Below are 22,347 nucleotides of genomic sequence, written 5' to 3'. Positions count from 1 at the left end.
GCTGGAATTGAAGGCAACCAGTACTTTCACAGACCTAAGGGTCCGCTCGAGCGGGGAAGTCCACGCTCGAGCGGGGACCATATTTTCTGAAATTCTGTTTTTGTATTTTGTGTTCTGTTTTCCGTTCTCTTTCACTTGCAAGCACTCTTAGGCATATGTTAAGCATTGTAAATGAGTTAATGAGATGATAATAAAGCCTAAAGAGGAATATGTGAATTAAAGAACGGATTGAACTGTTAATGACCCTTTTGTGTTCATGAAACGTGTAGGGTCAAGCTCCAGGGCAAATCCACAAGCCGATCACTGTGAGTAATATCGATATTCGAATAATTGTGAATGTCCAATTGTCTATTCCCTCATAAGCTTTATGAATTGCTGGAATTGCTGATTGGGATTGTGGGCAGAAGTCTGTCATGAAAGTAATTGGACCAGAGGTCGTTTTGATAGAAATGAATGGACCAGAGGTCGTTTTGATAGAAATGAATGGACCAGAGGTCGTTTTGAAATGAATGAATGGACCAAAGGTCGTTTTGATGTGAATGAATGGACCAAAGGTCGTTTTGATGTAAATGTATGGACCAAAGGTCGTCCTGATGTAAATGAATGGACCAAAGGTCGTTTTGACACATGTGAGTGGGCCGAAGGCCGTTTTGACATGAATGAGTAGGCCGAAGGTCGTTTTGACATGAACGAGTAGGCCGAAGGTCGTTTTGACATGAATGAATGGGCCGAAGGCCATTTTGACAGAAATGGATGGGCCGAAGGCCATTTCGACATAAGTGAATGGGCCGAAGGCCGTTTTGCCATGAATGGAAACCCAAATGGGCCAAAGGCCAGAATGTTGGAACTACGGTTACTTGATTTGCATTTCGTATAGTCTTATATATTTGCTAATTAGAAGTATGAATTGGGCCCAAGGCCGTTTGGAGCATGTTGTTCTACATATTGTGATGTAACTGTCATATTTGATGATATTATTCACTGGGCTATCGCTCACGCTCATTCATGTCTTTGTAGGTGAGCCAAGAGAAGTTCAAACCCAGCCCTAGTGAAGTCTGCCAGGAATAACATGAGTTTGGAGAGTCAGCCTTGTGTCTCACGCACGAGACTCAACCTTGCCATTCTGTTATGTATTTCCATTTTGTCTTGTTGGCAAGGATCTTGTGTATATCAGTATGTAATTGTGATATGGGTTGACTCAGTTTAGATGATCCTATCTGTAATGAATTTTGTGAAACTGTATTTTTGACGTGGGTTATTAACATATCTGAGCATGGTTTGTTTGATGTGCATATAAGCACGGCTCTATGGACAAAGTTTTAAATTTGGCTTCCCTTTGGCCCCCCTAAGTCTGTTTTGGTTTGAGGTCGTAGGTGATCTTAGGATTACTGGCCGATTACGTCCTTAACCCATGGGGGCGGGTTCGGGTCGTGACAGAGTGGTATCAGAGCACGAGTTAATAACTCACACACTTGTCCAAAAGAGCAATAAGTGTCTAGATAAGATCTAGGATGCATTCATGTGATAATACGAATCTGAAAGCATTAAAAATACGCTTAAATGTTTAATGTGAACGATTATGTGCTATAAATTTGTGGATTGCTTGCATTGTAAACCATTGGAATATGTATGCCTTCTAGTATATGCATACTTGTGAATTTTTGTATCAAGTATAATACAAATTCAATCGGATGGTGAGTAAGAACTCTATAAAGTTACGTTTAGCCTTAATTATGTTATGATGATATGAAATGACAAAGTCCCCTAAAATGTTATGTTTGTATGAATTAATGATTGTTCAAAATTTTCCTTGAACATAGTTGTGGTATCCTTAGTGGAGGCCCTCGCCCAGGGGGTATAATACTGTGGCTTATGGTCATGAAGCCCTAGCCCGGGGGAAATAATACCGTGGCCTAGGTATGAGATATGTTGATATGCTTGACCAACATGATATGTCACGCTAAAAGAAATACCACACATGATTCGAATATGAGATATAAATTGTTACACTAATGTGTACAATAAGTTTGTTTTGTTATAATGCACATCATGAAAAAGTTGTCTATGTGCATTCAATTCTGCTTACGGGTGTCTATGTGAAACATGAACATGATTTGAGTATATAATTACTTAGTAAATGTTCAGCATGCGATATTTGATAAATATGCAATTATCTATTACGTAAGTGATTAATTGCGTACGATATGTGAAAGAAGAATATAACAACGTGCCTATGTGCGAATGTACTCATGTGATTTTGTGTTTAATTTCGTATTGGGCATCCCAGTATTGGTAAAGCTTGATAAGAATTTGTGTAGAGTATGGGCAAATTAAGGGCATACGGGTTGGAAGGTTCTTCCACAGCCCGACTTGATAGTCCGGAAAAAGTAGTACAAGAATTGGCAGAGATCTTGAGACAACAGCGTCAGTTGCCGCTACGGAAAGAACCTTTGCCACCACTAGTGTGAGAAACACCGAAGAGTTTGTTATCTGACTTCTGGGGCTCGTTATAGATATTGTAAAATGGACCATACGGCAAGGACCTGTCCCCGGATTGAACGAAATGTGAATGAATCCTCTGCCTTGGCTAAATCCGTACCAGTGGTAGGAATTGCTACTCAGGATGGAGTAATCACACTCATCCCAGAAAGCACTCAGAATGTTGTAACCATTATCCCAGGTATCTATACTGTTTACAAATGAATGCTTATGTGTTGATTGATTCTGAATTAGTACGCTTGTACATCTTCGCTTGGGATATTATTTGATTCAGATCGGCATATATTTCATATCTGCTGCATGTGTATCTAGATTGGTTAGACCCACATGATCGAGACTGTATTCTTTGGAGGTATATGCCCCGTTTGGGAAATTTGTGAAATACGTTTTGAGATATTGATTGACTCTGCACATGCACATATATATATCTACACCTATGCTCAGGGTGATTTATTATGTTACCGTCTTCAATGACTAAACCATTGGAATTATGATTCTGTAGTCGTGTGACCAAGTTGAGCGCCCTAAATGATGAACTCTATAATTGTGAGACCATATATTTTGATTGGTAGAAAGTTGACTGGGTGATGTGACTAATTTGGAACCTTTGCGTAACAATCCCATACTATGTGTACCCGAGGAACTTTGTATAATGTATTACTGTGCACGATGTTCTTGCATATAAGGCTTATTTGGGAACTGCTATACTGATGGTGATACGTACCTCCTGATATGAACACTTGCATGCTTATGTAACTATACCTGAACTTATGTGGATAATACCGTGTTGTACGTGATTTGAAACACTTTGATATGAATAGTTATGATGAATGATTCTGATACGACCTTGAGAACTGATAAATTTAGGGCAGTTGTGAAACTATCAGCCATGTGCTTAAACAAACGAAGTGAGCTTTACAGAATCAAATGTACCCTATTTGAGGAAACTTCTATTTGACTTGATCCAATAGAACCCTCGTTGGATATAATTTGACGGGACCTTTGTTTAATTTAATCTGACAAGACCCTTACTTGGATTGATTGATGAGAACCTCTATCTAAGTTGATTTTGAAAAAGGGGGTTAAGAATTGTCTATAAATAAATGACCAGATTATTATTGGCAGGAAAACTGATGGACCCGAAACTTGAATCCGTTTGGAGTGTTTGACTTATTTGAAAGACCTTTTGTAGGCTATCAATGGATTGATCTACCTATGAACACCATTGAGAACCAACCTTCAACTATTGAGGACATATGTGTTATAGATGAACTGAATTGTACAAATCCCGTGATGGGGTATCTTAAGGAACGATGCTTGTGTACTGTCCCATCTTGGTTGGTTTGATGCTATGGGGACTGATGATGGCAGATTGATTTGACTATAAGCAGTACTGAACAGTTGTCCTTGACTGATCAGAATATGTTGTGTATGGGAGAGTGGTTGCTTCAGTGTTATCGAATTTTGGAAGATCAGGTTACGGTGAGTGGTATTATGTTTGTTTTGATGACATTCTTGGGGCGTCCTTTCGTGCTAGGGGACGTTAAGCCTATGTAGCACCTTTGATCGAGATACCTTTTGCCACCGACGGTTTCGTACGGGTGAGTTTGACTAATCGATCTCGAGTCGGCCACCGACGGTTGTGAACGGGTGTGCTTGATTCCGAGACGATTATTCCTTTGTTTTGTCCGGAATGTCATCTTTTGGTATTATGCAAATGTTATAGACATTCAAGAAGCTTTGAAAAATCCTGATTATCCATAAGTGTGCGAATTCAGTACACCTTGTGAACGCCTGCCCAGCGCCATTATATTCTGTAATTGGAGCCCTGAGGATGTGTAAATTGCACTTAACATGTGATTGATTCCTTTGATACTACTTTTGCCATTATGGAGGTTTATATATGAATTGCCTTATGCTTTTGATGACTATCAGATAATGTGGAAAGACTCGATAGAACAGGGAATTGAATATTGAACTGAATTGTGAACTGTAAACTGTTGAATGAATTGAGAACACGTGTATTATGTCAGAAATTGCCTGCGTCGATGTTATTGTACTTTACAATCAGTATTACGGGGATGTCTGGACTATGTGTATTGTGTGGGTAATTACTTCGATGTTACCTTTGTTGTTTCGAGAATCAGTATCTGGATCCACCTTTTATTCCTGAAGACTTTTAATTGACCTTGGATAATTGTGATGAGTCACTGGACCAAATACCGAATCAGATCGTGAATTGGGGAATTATTGAAGAACGAATTGAACTTTTGTGACACGGAATAGACCGAACTTCCGTGATAAAGTCAGCTGACATTGAAATAAATATGTTGGTGACCTACCTTGAAGAGGTCAGTTGGTGAATATGTCTAAATATTTTTCGGTGCCAACAGGTCGAAGTTGAATTTCAGATAGTGACGGGACTACTTCAACCCCCCCTCTATTTTGGAATGGAAATGGAAATATGTGGCTACGAATTTCGTTGTGGGGCTACCTTGAGCACCCAAGGTATAAGTCCCATTTGGGCTATTGTAGGTAAAATTATTGAAGTTGCCCATTTCTCCCTATAAAATTTGTATGATGCTTGTAGACTAGCCACTGTTTACATCGATAAAATCGCTCGTTACATGGGGTCCCAGTATCTATTGTTTAGACAGGAATTCTAAAATGTGTTTGAATTCTTAAAAGCCTCCAAGAGAAATGGGGGCTCAGCTTCTGTTCTGTTATGTTACCCGGACCCGGAGGTTCCCTTATGGAACTGGTTATTCGTAACCTCACGTGTATATGTTCTGTTAATGCTAATGGATGTGTCACGTAAACTTAATCATGACTTATGATTTCTGTATATGATCTGGACAAATTATGAATTTGATACGAAACTGAATTATGATTCGGCGTTGTTTTCCATCCGCAAATTGATGTATGATCAGAAAGAACTTGTTAGAGTTTTGGGAGGAATGCTCCAAAGATATGCAATAGATTTCTCAGGGGAGTTGGAAAGATCTATCCATCGTTGGCAAACTTTGCTTCCAACAACAGCTCTCACTCTAGTTTTGGCATGGCACCGTACAAGCCTTGTATGGCGGAAAAAGGGAAATCTATGACTGAGTGAGAATAGAGCGTTGCTTGATTTTGAGACTAAGTGAATGGCTATAAGAATGATTGGAACCGTTGAATGAAAAGTGTTCCGAATTGTTTCGACTAAAGGTTAAATAAGTTTGGAGGACCAAACTTCCTAAAGGGGGGAAGACTGTAATACCCCTGTTCCGTAGTATGCTAATTGGTCCCTAATACGTATGTGACTATATGTTTTGATATGATTTTTGTGTGACATTATGTGAATATATGCGACTTTGGAATTCTACCTGTTCACCGTAGGAATATCTGTTTGAATAATCCGCTTTGGAGTTAAATTGAGGGCCTTATCGGCCATAGAACCCGAAATTGATTACGCCATTGTGATTGGAATAATTTTTAGAGCCTACGGTGAAATTTAATTGAAAATTGATTCTGGTCAATTTAAACTGATTAAATTGATAAATTAAGTACCCCATTATTTTATATTAAAATATTTGTTAGTGGGGCTTGTTGTACATTTGCATTGCACTCTCCTTTAGCTCTCTCAAAAACTCAAAATCTGAGTTAGACACTTGAGAGTGAGAGAGAGGCCGGCTATAGAGAGAGAAAGGAAGAGACTTGAGCAATTTTTGGCTCTAGCTTGGGGATTTGAAGATTTAACTCAAGAATTGACTAGAATTTGGAAGATTAAAGCTCCTAGGTGAGTAACCAACCCCTAACTCATGAATTTGAGTTGTGATTTCGGGAATTGAAGATTAATTTATGATCTAGAACATGAAAGGAGTTGGTTTTGATGAATTTGAAGACTATATGTGCATGCATGTAAAGAACTCCTATGGAATCACAAAATCTAGCATGTAATTTGTGAAATTGTGAAAGATTGGTAGTGTAATCCCACATGCAAGCATGTCTTTGTTAAATTTTATGGGAATGAGCACTAATTACATTATTTGAAGTGAATATGAAGTCAAATGGGCATGCATGCCTGAATAATTGAAGATGGGAGCTTTGAATGCATGAATATGTATGATAGAATTGAGTTTGGTGTCAATTTGAGACATGCAAGTGTTTAATCCTTGAAATTGAGCTCCATAATAAGGTGTTTTGGTGTTTATACCTTGTTAGTATACTTATATGTGATATTTGAGCTACAACATGCATGATTTGTTGGTTAAAAGTCGGAATGGAGCTCAAGAACTCAACCTGGGATTCCCAGATTTTCGACGTCCGCTCGAGCGGGTGAAGTGACGCTCGAGCGGAGAAATCGAGCTCCCAGCATTTTCTGCAGACATGGTTCCCGCTCGAGCGGGGAAGTTGACGCTCGAGCGGGGAGCTATGTAGAGAGGCAGTATGCTCGAGCGGCCGAGTTAACGCTCGAGCTGGAATTGAAGGCAACCAGTACTTTCGCAGACCTAAGGGTCCGCTCGAGCGGGGAAGTCCACGCTCGAGCGGGGACCATATTTCTGAAATTCTGTTTTTGTATTTTGTGTTCTGTTTTCCGTTCTCTTTCACTTGCAAGCACTCTTAGGCATATGTTAAGCATTGTAAATGAGTTAATGAGATGATAATAAAGCCTAAAGAGGAATATGTGAATTAAAGAACGGATTGAACTGTTAATGACCCTTTTGTGTTCATGAAACGTGTAGGGTCAAGCTCCAGGGCAAATCCACAAGCCGATCACTGTGAGTAATATCGATATTCGAATAATTGTGAATGTCCAATTGTCTATTCCCTCATAAGCTTTATGAATTGCTGGAATTGCTGATTGGGATTGTGGGCAGAAGTCTGTCATGAAAGTAATTGGACCAGAGGTCGTTTTGATAGAAATGAATGGACCAGAGGTCGTTTTGATAGAAATGAATGGACCAGAGGTCGTTTTGAAATGAATGAATGGACCAAAGGTCGTTTTGATGTGAATGAATGGACCAAAGGTCGTTTTGATGTAAATGTATGGACCAAAGGTCGTCCTGATGTAAATGAATGGACCAAAGGTCGTTTTGACACATGTGAGTGGGCCGAAGGCCGTTTTGACATGAATGAGTAGGCCGAAGGTCGTTTTGACATGAACGAGTAGGCCGAAGGTCGTTTTGACATGAACGAGTAGGCCGAAGGTCGTTTTGACATGAATGAATGGGCCGAAGGCCATTTTGACAGAAATGGATGGGCCGAAGGCCGTTTCGACATAAGTGAATGGGCCGAAGGCCGTTTTGCCATGAATGGAAACCCAAATGGGCCAAAGGCCATAATGTTGGAACTACGGTTACTTGATTTGCATTTCGTATAGTCTTATATATTTGCTAATTAGAAGTAAGAATTGGGCCCAAGGCCGTTTGGAGCATGTTGTTCTACATATTGTGATGTAACTATCATATTTGATGATATTATTCACTGGGCTATCGCTCACGCTCATTCATGTCTTTGTAGGTGAGCCAAGAGAAGTTCAAACCCAGCCCCAGTGAAGTCTGCCAGGAATAACATGAGTTTGGAGAGTCAGCCTTGTGTCTCACGCACGAGACTCAACCTTGCCATTCTGTTATGTATTTCCATTTTGTCTTGTTGGCAAGGATCTTGTGTATATCAGTATGTAATTGTGATATGGGTTGACTCAGTTTAGATGATCCTATCTGTAATGAATTTTGTGAAACTGTATTTTTGACGTGGGTTATTAACATATCTGAGCACGGTTTGTTTGATGTGCATATAAGCACGGCTCTATGGACAAAGTTTTAAATTTGGCTTCCCTTTGGCCCCCTTTACTCTGATGTGTTAAGTCTATTTTGGTTTGAGGCCGTAGGTGATGTTAGGATTACTGGCCGGTTACGTCCTTAACCCATGGGGGCGGGTTCGGGTCGTGACAGTTTGGGCTCCATAAGTAGGAGAAGTATGCACATTGCACGATTTTGTTCCCATTGCAACCAAAGAAAACAAACCTTCAAAGGAAGATTCCCTCTCTTTGGCCACTTTCTTCACGGACACTAACTCAACCAAAGGGTGTTGATTTCTCTAGTTTCATGTGTTTCTTCCAAGGTAAGGCCACTCTTCTTGTGGTTGTCCCCAACTTTTTCCACGTTAAGCATAGGTCTATCATGCCAATCCTTTTTCTCATTTGCCAAGGTTCCCTTGACATTCTTTTCTTGGTGATCCACCCCCTCTAAATCTTTATGATTACCCTTCATTAGGTTAAATTTATCTTTTGCAAAGACCATGCCATCGTCTTGCACCTCTTCTCCAACATAAGGGCCGACACCCTTTTTCTCCACTTCTGCTGATTGTTCATTCAACTATATACCTTCAAGCACTTGCTTTATCATTTGCTTAAATTCACCAATATTTGTTTGTTCATTCAACTATTGTGTACGGCACAATATACCTTGAAGCAGTTGTTTCATCATTTCCTTGAATTCAGCAATATTCGAGGAGAGGTTCATCATACAAAAATCATTGAAGTCCACCTAATCATAGAAACACGTAGATTAACTTAGTCTCATATTTCATGTTCAAATAAAGTGAGTCAATTGTGTCAAATGTGCATAATGATTGGATAGATTACTTTCTCATTTTCAAGAACTTGCTTTCCTCGGAAATGTCGCAACATCTCCCTTATTTCGGCATCATTGTGAAGCACTTGCTTCATCATTTTCTCCAGTTCACCAATGTCCAAATCTATTTTTGTCATACGAACTTCATCATATTTTGGTTTTTGTTTGTTATGGACATGGTGTGTGTCCATCTATTCATCATTGGCGTAGCTTTCCTCCTTAGTGAAATGAAACTCCACCTAATTAGGCAAAAACATAATGAACTCTGACATTGTATATTCAAGACAACTGGGTCAATGGTGTCAAATGTGCATAATGATTGGATAGATTACCTCTAGGGCTGTAAATGAACCAAAATGTTCATGAACAAGCTCGGCTTAGCTCGGCTCGTTAAAGGGTCGACTTAGCTTGGCTCATTTAGTAAACAAGCCAAGCTCGAGCTCGCATAAGCTCGACTCATTTAGCCGAGCCGAGCCCGAGCCGAGCTCGAGTTTCATTAATATTAACGAGCCGAGCTCGAGCTTAATAAACGAGCTCGATAAGTAAACGAGCCGAGCTTGAGCTCAACAAAGCTCGGCTCGGCTCGGCTTGGTTCGTTTGCAGCCCTAATTACCATATCGTTTTCAAAAACAAAATTTCCTTTGGATACATCGCAGTGTCTTCCCTATTTTGGCAACACCCTAATCATTAAGCTGAGGGACGGACCACATAGTAGCTAAGGTACTCTTAGAGGTCAGAGAAACACAATCCAAGTTTACGTGTGGAAAATTCTGAGTTGGACGGGCTAAAGCTATTCTTCATGTTCTAACTTGATTTAAACTCAATTTTTTCAGCCTAAAACTCAAATTATGATCATAGATGTTCCAAAACATGTTTAAATTAAAAGAAACTCTTAGAAAAGCATTTGCATGTATAACATCAAGTTCAAAGCTAACTAATTCTCAATTTTCAAAACAAAATTATAATCTTCATTCCTAACTTTCTCCAATTTAGAGTTTTGTCAATTTTCTTCATATCAAACCCAAATTCAAACTCATGAACTTTAAAACATGATTTAAACTTCTTAGAAAAATATTTGTTTACAAAGAATTCAAAGATTTATTGAATCAAAACATGATTTTCATGAAAATTCTTGATACCAAAATTATTCCAAACTTCCTTCAATTCTATCATCCTCAATTCTCTTTAAAATCATCTTAAATTATTTTCTAGCTAAATTATTTGAACAACATAAGAAAGAGGGTGGGATTTCTCATCTAAAGATGCTTTTTCTTTAATTTTTAGCTTGAAAATTGATGCTCCTTTGAACCTCTTTTCTCCTTCCTCTTGAACTCAATTCTTCTCTCTCTCTCTCTCTCTCTCTCTCTCAAATTATGAATTTTCCAGCAACTATTTCTCTCCCTTTGAGTCAATTTTATTTTTTATTATAAGAAAATCAAACACTTGTGGCAACAAGATTTGTCTACCACCTTCTATCATCTTCTAATTCTTACTTAATTAACGAATGACATTTTAACTCTAATTAATTAGGTTTGGTTCTTAATCTTCATTGGTTAATTAATTTTGATTAAGTTATACATTAATCTTGCTTAATTTTCGTTAATTTTGATTAATTTCTCGATGAAGTATCTAAAATATCATATTTGCTAAATCTATTAAGCTCTTTAATTAAGTTTTCTAAGATGCCTAAAAAAGTAGGTTGGGCACCTCATTACTTTGAGCACCACAATAATAAATTTGAAAATTTATTTATTTGTTTGGACACCCTAAATAATACCTATCCTAACCTTAAAAACCCTAAAACCTATACAAATCTACTTTGTACACCCCATTACCAATAAAAATAGGAACAAAAACCACATTTGGCGTCTCTAGAATTCCAAGAAGATCCTCAGATAGGGGATATTATTGGTCAACCATGGAGGAGGATTATATTAACTTTGTTTGGCGATGCCATAAGTGTCAAATCCATGGTAATCGCATGAATATCCCACCATCGAAGCTCTACAATATGACTTCACCATGATCTTTCTCGATTTGGGGAATTGATGTCATCGGAGCAGTCGCACCAAAGGGCTCAAATGGACACGAGTTCATTCTAGTGGCGTTTGACTATTTTACTAAGTGGGTGGAGGTGCAGTCGTATTCTGTGTTGAAGGCTTCGCATGTGGCCAAGTTCATCAAGAATAACATCATTTGCAAGTATGGAGTGCCAAATGAGATAATCTCGGGCAATGCCTCATACTTTAAGAATGAGGTGGTGGATTTGCTTGAGAAATACAATGTGGTTTTTCACAAGTCATCAACATATAGACCACAGACCAATGGAGCCGTTGAAGTTGCAAATAAGAATATCAACAACATTCTGCGAAAGATGGTGGAAGCCTACAAGGATTGGCCGGATAAACTCCCTTTTGCCCTCTGGGGTTATAGAACGTCAATTTGCACATCTACAAGGCCAACCCCTACTCTCTGGTATATGGGAGGAAGTTGTTCTGCCAATCAAGATTGAAGTACCGTTGCTAAGAATCATGGCCAAGTGTCAAATAGTAGAGGCAGATTGGCAGCAGAACATATTAGAAGAATTGATGTTGTTTGACGAAAGAAGGTTAAAGGCGTTGTATCACATTCAGGGATATCAACGTAGAATTGCTAGGTCCTTCAATAAGAAAGTCAAATCCAGAAACCTCAAAGAAAGAGATATGGTTCTCAAAGATAACTGGGGCTCCTATCCATAACCCTAGGGGCAAGTTCTGACCCAATTGGATTGGTCCCTACATCATCAAATCTATCTGGTTAGGAGGAGCAATCATCCTCATGAATTTAGATGGCTTGGAGTTCTCGCAACCAATCAACATGGACAAGTTGAAGAAATACTATTCTTGAGAGGCTCCCAAAAACCAGGAAAGGCGACCTAGGCAAAAGATAGAGCACAAAAATTTGGAAATGAATAAAAAAGAGAGCTCGCAAGGTTGAAAACTCAAAAGGGCGGCATTGGCAAAAGTTTGAGCTCAAAAGGAGAGAGTTAATACTTGAGTGAATTTTAACTGAACTACATAAAGCCTGATTCTTATCTTTGGGATACGTAGGCAACTTCATCTCGAAGTTCAGCTCTAATCATTTTCAACTTAATTATCCTATCCATTGTTGCTTGGACCATCTCACCATCGGTTGGTTTGATTGTTTTCCCTCTATTTGGAAGAAAAGGAGCCAGTTGCAAGATAAAGCAAGGAGCAGAACCATAATGAAGGTGAACACAATAGTGGGTAGTTATGATTTTCTTGATTCAGGTTTGTATGTGTTGAGGATTGATTCCATGTACGTTAGGTAATGAATATTTACGAAAATTTGTTTTGAAAGGTTTTAAGGAAGTTGATTTTCTCAAAATTTCATATTTTGCAACACAAACCATTCTTTGGACCAAAAAGGAAATTTTTCAGTGCTCACAACTTTAATTACATGATTTCAACACAAGTACACCCTCTAACTCTCAAGTTAAATCAAAGTTGTTTTTACATCATAAAACTTGAAAAGAAAAGTCAAAGCAACAAACTAGGGGCATAGATAAGTTAGGTATTGGTTCTCTACCTCTTGTCCACACTCTCAGAAGTCTCTGTAGCTAAGGATGGCCCAACCTGTGTCTCATCCTGAAGCCAAGCCAAGAACTTGCCAAAAAGGGCACAACTAAAGTTGGCAGCGGGAGAGAGATTAAAGAATAGAGAGATGTATATTGAGAGAAAAAGTAAGGAAAAGGGCTTTGAGAGAAAATAGCGATTGAGTGCTAGAGTGATGTGAGAATCATAAATGAGAAAGGGTGGGAAACAATACCTGGAGAAGTAGTGGACTCCCCTTAAACCGAGAAGTCTCCTACCAATGGAAAGCATGCAAACCCATTAAAGTTTCAGCCAATGCAAAACCTATGCAACTCTGATCCTCCTTGAGGCGTTGGGCCACTTTGATCAACCTAATGCTAGCTCCGCTGCAACTAGGGGCAAGTAGGAAGTGTGTGAGTAAACATAAGCAAAGAGCATGTTGGCGATAACCTTGCCAGAGAAGGTCACTTCTCACTACAAGAAATTACATTTTTTGCAATGCAACAAAATATGTTGCTAAAAGGGAAAATTTGTCAGCAAAAGTTTCGTCGACACACGGAGCTACGTCGGCAACTTGTAGGCAAAAGTGAGTCGGCAAAACTTTTTGCCAACGAAATTATCATTGCGTTGGTAAAAAGAATGCCTTTAGCAACAAACATAGTCGTCGGTAAAAGCCTTCATCCATCGTTGGCAATTTACCTTGCGTCGGTAAAAGAAGTTCAAACATGATGATTGTGTGGCCCTTTTCCCGACACAAATTTGGGTCGACAAAAAATATACTTTTAGCAACACAATATGAGTTGGCAAAAGTAAATTTTGGCGACACATTTATGTCGATAAATGTTTCCATTTGCCGACTATTTATTTGTCGAGAAAGCTTTACTTTTAGCAACGACAAATTTGCATTGGCAAAAAATACATTACTAACAACACAATATGAGTGCGCAAAAATAAGCTTTTGGCAACACATTTACCGACAAGTTGTTTGTCGAGAAAGCTTTACTTTTTGGCAATGACAAATTTACAACGGCAAAAGTAATTAAAAATCATTTATATATATATATATATATATATATATTAAGATTTACAGATTTACAAGAGGCATCCCTCAGACACTACTATTACAAACTAATAACATTGAGCACTGTTGACCTCAATGACAGTTGAGATTATCCTAGAGTCCAATCAAGTATTCTTATCCATCATGCATGAAAGTAAGTCAACAGCAACAAAATTTTTCCTTCTCAAGAAATCTAATACAAGTCTTCCATCAATAATGAATTCAATATCGGTACTAATTGCATTACAATCATCTATCTCATCCTTGTTGGCACGTTCGATAGAAAAATGTTGATTAGCTTGCCTAAGGAGAACATCACTCTTACCGACAACTTTTAAAGTTTCACGAGCTTCCAGATAAACGGGGTAACAAAGGACGAGGCAGTTTTCTTTCATATACTAAAGAATATGGGTCATTGCCCATGTCTCCCTTGTTTTGCAACGTTTCTCAACCAAAATATTACATGTGGCTTTATCAGGCTGAACCCTAGCTTCTTGCATTTTGTCAAAAATCTCAAGAACTTCTTTGTGTTTGCTTGAAAATCATTGCAAAGGAGATGATCATTTTTCTAATACAAGTTGCAACTTCAAAAATCCAATAACACCAGTGCAGTGCAGATAGCATCGTAGATCAATGAAAATTACTATTATTATTATTATTATTATTTCTTTTTGTTGAAAGAAAGACACGGATAAGTAGAATGGGAACATCTAAATAAGTAAGAGCATAGTAACATGAGATATATAGCTTAATATTGACAAATGCAGAGACTTTAGGAACAACCATTTTGGGCTTTTTGGGCTAAAATAGCACTAAAAGATAAAATAAGCTAAAATAGCCAAAAAAACAAAATGTCATATTAAATGCATAATCATTTTACTTTTTCTCTTACAAACATCACATTCAACTACAAAAAAATCCAACCAACTTTCCAAACACAACTATTTTAGCCTATTAAAATAGCCAACTTCCCAAACGGGGCCAATATACTTAAATTAAATACTTAAATGTCCTTATACATAACATGCATATTATCATCTATCTTTTTACTTGTACATATTTCAATTATATTTGCAGACCTCGACTGGCTAGCCAGTAGAAAATCCCTAGGAACAAAGAATCAATAAATCATGTAACTAAATCCAGAACATAACTCATCCATCTAATTGTAATTCTCCATAACCATAAGCTTACTAAAAGCTGATTCTTCCAATACGCGTACATATGCCGCTTTCCTCTTCCTAAAATATGTTAAACGTTTAAGTTTCATGATAAATCAAATTTGTCTCAAGCTATTTTGAGAATATTTTCAATTTTATTGCAACAGAATAGAGAGGCTTACAAGATCCTAAAACAAGAAGTATATAATTGTGATACTGGAAGTAACAAACATTTTTCGGCACTACAATACTATTCGCCTAAATTGGAATATGAGGATAAGAAGGATAAAGATGACAAACAGTGACCAAAAGGTCCTATATCGGTTATGTCTATTGTTACCTTTAATCACTCCATAACTAGAGGATGATTTCTCAGGAGAGTTTGAATTGGTTGACAATTGATTTCCTCAATATCAGGATTAGGGATTGATTAAAGAGAGTGTAGTAATATCCAAAGCAAAACTAAAATGAACTACAACTAACAAAAAACCCATTTAATAGAGAGCCTGAAATAAGCACATAATTGTGATATTGGAAGTAACAAAATTCTGCTGCCACTACAATCCTATTCAACTAAATTGGAATATAAGGATAAAAAGGATCAAAATGACAAATGGCGACCAAAAGAACCTAAGTTAGTTATGTCTATTGTTATCTTCCTTCCATAACTAGAGGATGGTTTCTCTAGAGAGCCTAATTGGTTGATAATTGATTTCCTCAATATCAGGATTAGGGATTAGTTAAAGAAAGTCTATTAAGACCCAAAGATACAAACTGAAATGAACAATAAGTATCAGAAAAACCATTGAACAAGATCGATGATATGATCTGTGTAAGGAATAGAAGGTAACTAATATATAGAAGAAGAATGATTGTTTGGTAAGTCATATTGAAGTACTTCGAAAGCATTGATGTTGATGGCCACAGGCTCTTTTCTTTTTTTCCTTTTTTTTTTCTTCTAAATCATTTGTATAGCAATTACACTATATCTTTCGACAAAATTTAGATTCAAGGGTCAAATGTACCTCAAGATGACAAAAGGACAAGGCTGTTCCAGTAAAGGGATCTACAAAATTAGATTAAGAAACAAACTTACACACCATTGTTGAGGAATACATGGTGCCAAAAGATAATGGATAGACTTTATCTTGATAATAATAATCTTTTGGACACATACAACTAATGTAACTAACAAACATAGAGTACAAGCATTTGGCAATCATACAAGCAACAAAGTTATAGAACAAAGAATGATATATATTATGTGGAGAAAAAAAAAAGAATAAGCTCACTCTCACTAGAACCAACAAGGTGCTCCATTAGAACTGTGTATGTGTAACAATTTGGAGAACAACCAGATTGTAGCGTCTCCTTGTAGACCTTGGTAGCCTCCTTCACTCAATTGTGATCAAATAGAACCTTTATGTAAGCAGTAAAAGACATAACCGTTGGATCACAACGCCTAGTTTTCATCTCCTCCCAAAACCTCACTAAACCATCAACATCCCCATCATTGGAAAACCAATACAGAAGTGAAGTATAAGTAACCACATCAATCTTGATCCCTTTCTCTTGCATCTGCTCAAAAACATAGCTCATTGATGATATCCTCCTAGCTTCTCTGAAAATACCCAACATGTGTAAGTAAACTGGTTATGTTTAAAACCTTTTAGCCGAGAAGCCCAATTGAAAAACAGCCAGGCCTTTTCCATTGGCGGATGGGTTTTGAGAACTTGATTGACCGTATAAGAACCCCATCTTATAGTGAGCTTCTCTAGCTGTTGTTGGGTAGAATCCTAAGTCAAATACCTAAAAATATTTGATATGTTTCTAATGGTATCCCTTGAATAAACATTTTGGTCCAAATCTCTTTTCTCGACAGGTTTGAGAGGTTTTTTTCGTGTGTTTGTTAATTTGACGAAAGGGTCTTTTTTGTTTCAGTTGGTGAAGGGAATATACCCATTTGATGGAACTTTTCCTCCAATAGACAAAATGCTGATCAATATGGGAAGCAAAAATGGGCTTGTAGTTTCTGAGAAATCGACGGACACCATGAGAAATAAACATAAAGAATCATCAAACATCTTCAAATAAAATTCTCTGGTTAATATTCACAGGCAGGGCTTAACAACAGAAGCAGCAAACCAAGAGACAGCTATGTTTCAGAAGTCTAGCTTTGACACAAATGTAAGAATCAATTAGACCCAATGCCAAGGAATCAATATAGGCCCTAAATAAAAAATTTTAAAAATAAAAATAAAAATAAAGGTGTTTTGCTTTCTTTTTGAAAGACATATATAGAAATTTAAAAAATTTTAAATTGACAAAATAGTATGTCAAATTCAGATTTCAGGAATTAACAGAAGCAACACTTGCTCAGGGACTCAAATTCAAATTCCAATAAATGCATGATGTGTGTAGTAAATCTTATGAATTAAATCATCAAAAAATGAAATTTTGAAGCAATGGACAGTAGGATTGAACTGAAAGAGGAGGAAAAGGATACCATTGCCAGAGATTCAAACACTATTAACAATTTCGATGGCAGGGCAACAACATTGATTTTGTCGACTTCTATCTTAGGGCGATGGGGGACCAGCGTTGAAAGAGGAGGAAGACACTGGTGGAGTAAGGGTGTAGACACCCCATTTTGACGGCCCTTACGACTTGGACACCATTGCATGTACACTTGATGATGAGTTTATATGCTCGTCAAGTGCTCGAAGTCTTCAGTGGAATGCCACAGCTTTGAGCCCTTCAAACTCTACACCCTTGTTGTCTCATTCTTGGACCAAGCCTTAGTTCTTCAAGCCTACAGCTTCTGGTGGCTTGCCGGCCACCTTTTTGGGCTGCCGGCCATCATTTTTTGGCTGGCAGCCACTGATGTTGTCACACCCCAAACCCGCCCCTAAAAGTTTGGGCATGACTACTTCAGAAACAGACACTTAACTCGATGTACATAAGATATGGGGCCTGAATGGAAGCATTATATATAAAATATCATATAATAACATACAAAACATCCATTGAGCTATCACTACTATGCCAGGATCACAATCAAAACATAAGGTAAATAAACATATAGTGACATGCATCTGAGAATCTAGCTATGTACATATACATATAAAAACCCAGCCCTCTAGATTGGGCATATAATAACGACATTGAAAGGATTAAGGATCATATACACTTCAACCTTAGACAGACAATCAGGGTACAAAACCAAAAGCTTAGCAGACCATAAAATGAGCTGCCTTCATTTAGATGCCTGGACACTCTGAGGTTAACACAAGAGGAATGGCTGCCATGGGTTAAGATTGACCTCCAGGTTGAGTGCCTACAGAAACAGACATAACATAAAGTGAGCCAAACTCAGTGAATAGTAGTACGTAACAATTTAACAATTTACTTGAATTACAATGTACATGTATAAGGGCGATGGACATATAGTTAGCTTTATGCTGTAATTATTTTCAGAATGGCCTTAGGCCTAAACTTAAACAGAATGGTTTTCAGCCCTTAAACAGAATGGCATTAAGCCCTTAAACAGACGGCATTAAGCCCTTTTCATGCATGTATGAACTCAAGAGGTGGCTCGCGCGGATTCAAGAGGTGACACGCATGGCAGCACTTAGTTCCGTGCAGCACTTTGGCCCTGTTTGGTAGAGCTTATTTCCAGTTTATTACAGTTTTTAGCTTAATTTAAGCTATTTTGATGTGTTTGGTTCAGCTTAATTATACAGAATATAGCTTTTTATAAGTCAAAAATAAACTTATTCTTTGAGTGGGGGAGGAGAAACTTAATTTATAAGTCAAAAATCAGCTTATGTTCACAGTTATAAGTTATAAGCTGTTAGGCTATAAGTTATAATCACTTTCCCACAACTCTACCAAACGGGGCCTTTGTTTCATACTAACAGATCATACAGAATGGCCATAGGCCCAGATGTCACAAATTGGCTATAGGCCTCACAAATGTTATAGAACGGCTATAAGCCTCATAACTTTCACAGAACGGCCATAGGCCTCATAACTTTCACAGAACGGCCATAGGCCTCATGACTTTCACAGAACAGCCATAGGCCTCATAACTTTCACAGAACGTCCATAGGCCTCATAACTTTCACATCGGCTTTAAGCCTAGTTCACATATGTATGGACTCAAGAGGTGACTCGTACGGATTCGAGAGGTGGCTCGCATTGCAGCACTTTGTTCCGTACAGCACTTTGTTCCATACCAAAAATTAATAGGTCTAACGGATTATACTGAACAACTCATCTCATATCATAGCACAACGGAACGGATAAACAGAACAGAATAATTCATATCATGGTGTGGGTCACATAATCATGTTATTAATATTCAATACTTTCCTTGGATTGAGTTATTCATAGCATATAAAGCAACATGTATAAAGTATCGTATAAAGTCATGTTCCCATTCAATATCATGTTCCCGGTACACGGGCTTACATTTGCAATTTCTTCCTGTTAACCAACTTCACAGCATTAATAGTTTGTACGCAATTCTTATGCGGAATCACAAGTAATTCACAGATTATAGCACATTACAGATAATCTTTAAATATAACCAGAATGCAGAGTAGTTCCAGAGTCACACCAATGTACCCAGCTCTTTCAATATTCACACAAGTTTGTACTGATTTCCCATCAACATAAATGTTAACATAATCACTTGCAAGGAACAGAACGTTAATAATAATAAGAATTATTAACGGTAAGTAAATGTTCAATTACAGTACCACTACTCACAGTGTTGTGGCGGAGTAATAGTCCTTCCCGGAGTGTGTCCTGCACACATACATATCTCACAAGTTAGTCCAATTCCTTCCTACTTTCACATTTCATTCGATAACTTCCAGTAAATTAAGAAACATTTTAAAGCTTTCAAATACTATTTTTAACCATCCCAGAGGGTCAACAGATCAAACAGAGCAGACAACACTTTTCAGCTTGGGCCGCACGTGCTGCTGTGAGCCCCGCACGTGCGGTGGTTGGTCCCGCACGTAAGGCTAGAAATTCCGCACGTGCCTTTTATGCAGTGGCTAAAGTCCCAAATTTCACCATTTCCCGCACGTGCGGCTGGGGTTCCCGCACATGCGGCCATGACTCCCGCACGTGCGGCAATTCTGCATAATTTATGTCTGAAATTTAGTAAAAACCTTCCCTTGATATACTTAAGGTAAGGCTCAAACTAAGCAAATTTAGTGTACTATAATGGTTCACTAACAGCACAACATGCATCAAAAATGTAATAAAGATCACCATTTCTAATTATATATGCACAACCCAATCTTTCCATAATTAAATCATACTTGATCTCAACTACCCACTTAGACATATAGATCATCATCTAGGTGTGTGAATAACCCCACACCACAAGTAAAATCAAGAGGGAAAGAACAATATCATAAACTTGGGACCACCAATACAACCACAAACACAATTAGACAAGAACATACATACACACTCTTGATTTCCATTATAATTACCTCGTTCGGAAGGCAATCTTTTCAATGTCCTCAGGTTTGACTTTCAGCTGGTGAAATCCAGATCTAAGATCAATTTTAGAGAAAACTTGGGCACCCTGTAACTGGTCAAATAAATCATCAATATGAGGTAATGGGTATCTATTTTTCACTGTTACCTTGTTCAGTTCACGGTAGTCAATGCAGAGTCTCAGTGAGCCGTCTTTCTTTTTCACAAATAAAACCGATGCACCCCACGGTGAAGTACTTGGCCTGATGAACTTCTTATCCAGCAATCCCTACAGTTGAACTTTCAATTCCTTCAATTCAATAGGTTCCATTCTGTAAGGAGCTTTAGAAACTTGTTGTGTACCCGGTAATACTTCAATGGTGAACTCAATCTCCCCATCAATCAAATCCCCTGGCAAATCATATGGAAAAACATTTCGGAATTCTCTGACTATAGGAATGCTGTCCACATTAGCTTTAGTATCAGTAGGTACCGTCAATATGCAACATAGATACCCTTTACACCCCTTTATAATCAATTTAAATGCTTTTATAGATGAAATCAGATATGGGGGAGGTACTACTCCTACTCCACTAAACACAAATTCAGGTAATCCAAGTGGATGGAAAACAACTTGTTTCGTTACACAGTCTATGGTAGCATGATATTTTGTTAAGCAGTCTATTCCCAAAATTACATCAAAATGGTCAATGTTCAATGGCAGTAAGTCAATATATAAATGTGCATCTCCCACAACAATCTCACATGCAGGATACATATACGCACAAGTCATGGATCCCCCAACGGGTGAAGATACAACTAACAAATAGTTCATGGGTTCCAGTGGTCTATTTAATTTCCGTGAAAAAGCATGCGAGACATATGAATGCGTAGACCTTGAATCAATCAGAACATAAGCATTTTGAGCACAAATTGAGAGCATACCTGACTCAACTGTCTCGGTATTCTGCACATCTCCCGGTACGAGTGCAAACACCCAGCCTTGCCTTAAAGACTCCTTTCTAGTAGCTTTGGGGTTGGGTTTCAGTGGAACAGTTGATACTGCGGCGCTAGCTGCAGCTTTACCAGTGCCTTGAGAAGTGGAAGGGTAATATTTGACCATGTGGCCCACCTTGCCACACTTGTAACAAGCACCCTAAATTTTGTAGCAAACTCCCTTATGCCTCTTCCCACATTCAGAGCAGGGTGGTATGGAACCACTTCCCTGACTAGAACTATTCATTGACCCAGTATTCTGCTTTTTATTCGATAAGCTATTCCGACATTTCTTAAACTTGAAGCCCCGTCTCTTACCGCGCCACTCAGACGCTGGTGTTTCAGTCTATTTCAATGTCTCGATGTTCGACTCAGCTATTATTGCTCGGTCGAGAACATCCACATATTTAAGCAATTTCAGGACATTAATTCGATCAAGTATCTCAACATTGAGTCCGCCTTCAAACTTCTTGGCCTTTTTGTAATCAATATCCACCATGTGTGGTGCATATCTGGTGAGTTCAGTGAATTTAGATTCATACTCTGCTATCGACATGGTGCCCTATTTCAACTGTTCAAACTCAGTCACTTTGCGGTCTCGGACACACTGGGGAAAGTATTTTTCAAAGAAGGACTCCTTAAACTGAGCCCAAGTCATAATATTGTTGGTGTCACGGATGAGAATCCACCACCGTCTAGCCTCTTCTTGTAGAGTGAAGGTGGCCAGTAACACCTTATGTGCTTCAGAACACGGAAACACTTCGAACAGTTTTTCGGTTTGCAGAACCCATGCTTCGGCCTTTAGTGGTTCGAGGCCTCCTTGGAATGATGGGGGTTTCATTTTACTGAACTTCTGTGTCAAAGCAATTATATCATCATTAACATTCTGTTCAGGTTGTACTGGAGGAGGCGGGGGCTGTTGG

The 22,347-nt window shown here is 38.3% G+C and overlaps 1 pseudogene; it reads right to left on the bottom strand.

Annotated features, from left to right (window-relative positions):
* Positions 1-13,837: 13,837 nt before the first annotated feature.
* Positions 13,838-21,551, bottom strand: LOC114272795 (pentatricopeptide repeat-containing protein At2g01390-like; annotated as a pseudogene).
* Positions 21,552-22,347: the final 796 nt, after the last annotated feature.

The sequence above is a fragment of the Camellia sinensis genome, chromosome 11, assembly GCF_055761805.1.
Source record: "Camellia sinensis isolate YWXY chromosome 11, ASM5576180v1, whole genome shotgun sequence".
NCBI lineage: Eukaryota > Viridiplantae > Streptophyta > Magnoliopsida > Ericales > Theaceae > Camellia > Camellia sinensis.
This window is presented reverse-complemented; position numbering and strand designations above follow the sequence as displayed.